Genomic DNA, 1,541 nt, shown 5'->3' on the forward strand with positions numbered 1-1,541 from the left:
TTGCATAGTATTCCATTGTGTGTATGGTGTATGTACCACATTTTGTTTATCCATTCCTTGGTTGATGGTCACTTAAGTTATTTCCATCTCTTTGTTATTATGCATAGTGCTTTGATAAATATGGGCATGCATGTATCTATTTGTGTCCTGCCTTTAACTTATTTAGGATATAAATCCTAGTGAGGGGATGCCTGGATCAAATAGTATATCTATTTCCTACATTTTAAGGAATTACCTTACTGGTTTCTACAGTGGTTGTATCATTGTACAGTCCCACCAGCAATGTATGGGAGTCCCAATCGCTACACATCTTTGCCAGCATTTGTTATTTTCTGTCTTGTTTAACTTTGTTATTAAACCTGAGATGAGATGGTATCTAATGGTTGTTTCTATTTGATCCATCTGGAGTTAGTTTTTGTGTATACTGTGAGGTATGGATCTTGTTTCATTTTTCTGCAAAAGAATATCTAGGTTTGTTGGCACCATTTGTGAAAGAGACTGTCTCTTCCTCATTTAATGAATTTTGGCCCTTTGTCAAATATCAGCTGACCATAGGTGGATAGATTAATTTCTGGGTTCTCAATTCTGTTCCACTGGTCTATGTGTCTACCATTGTACCAATACTAGGCTCTATTGACAACTGTGGCTTTGAGGTTTTGAGTTCTGGAATGTGAGACCCCTGGTTTGTTCTCTTCAGTAGTGTTTTGCTTATCCAAGATCTCTTTCCTTTCCATATACAGTTAGTGATTGGTTTTTACAAGTCTTTAAAGAATGTTAATGAAATCTGGGTTGGCATTGCATTGAATGTATAGATTGCTTTGGGTAGAATTGACATTTTCACCATGTTCAATCTTCCTATCCATTAGCATGGTATGCTCTTCCATTTATGTAGTTCTCTTATGGTTTCTTGAAGCAGTGCTTTGTAGTTTTCCTTGTATAGGTCTTTTGTGTTCCTGGTAAGAATTATTTGGTAGCTATTTTAAATGGTATTGATTTCCTTATTTCTTTTTCAGAGACTTGTGCTTGTGTAGAGGAATTCAATTTATTTTTACATGTTGATCTTGTATCCTACCAGTATGCTAAACCTTTCAATAAGTTCCAATAATTTTTACTGAGTCTTTTCATTTTTTCTATATGTAGGGTCATATCATCTGCAAATAGGGATAGTTTTACTTCCCCCTTACCAATTTGGATGCTTTTGATTTCCCTTTCTTGCCTTATTGCCTTGGCTAGGGCTTCCAATACAATGTTGAATAGAAGTGGTGATAAAAGGCATCCTTGTCTGGTTCCTGTTAGCAAAGGGAATGGTTTCAGTCTCTCTCCATTGAGAATAACGTTGGCTGTTGGTTTTGCATATATGGCCTTTATTATGTTGAGGAATGTCCCTTCTATTCCTATTTTGCTGAGAGTTTTGATCAGGAATGGGTATTGGATTTTATCAAATGCCTTTTCTGCATCTATTGATATAGTCAGGAGCTCTGGTAGCCTAGTGCCTAAGGCACTTGATGGCTAACCAGAAGGCTGGTGGTTCAAACCCACCA

Source organism: Orycteropus afer, unplaced genomic scaffold, assembly GCF_000298275.1.
Source record: "Orycteropus afer afer isolate SDZICR_OR568_19922 unplaced genomic scaffold, OryAfe1.0 scaffold00348, whole genome shotgun sequence".
Classification (NCBI taxonomy): domain Eukaryota; kingdom Metazoa; phylum Chordata; class Mammalia; order Tubulidentata; family Orycteropodidae; genus Orycteropus; species Orycteropus afer.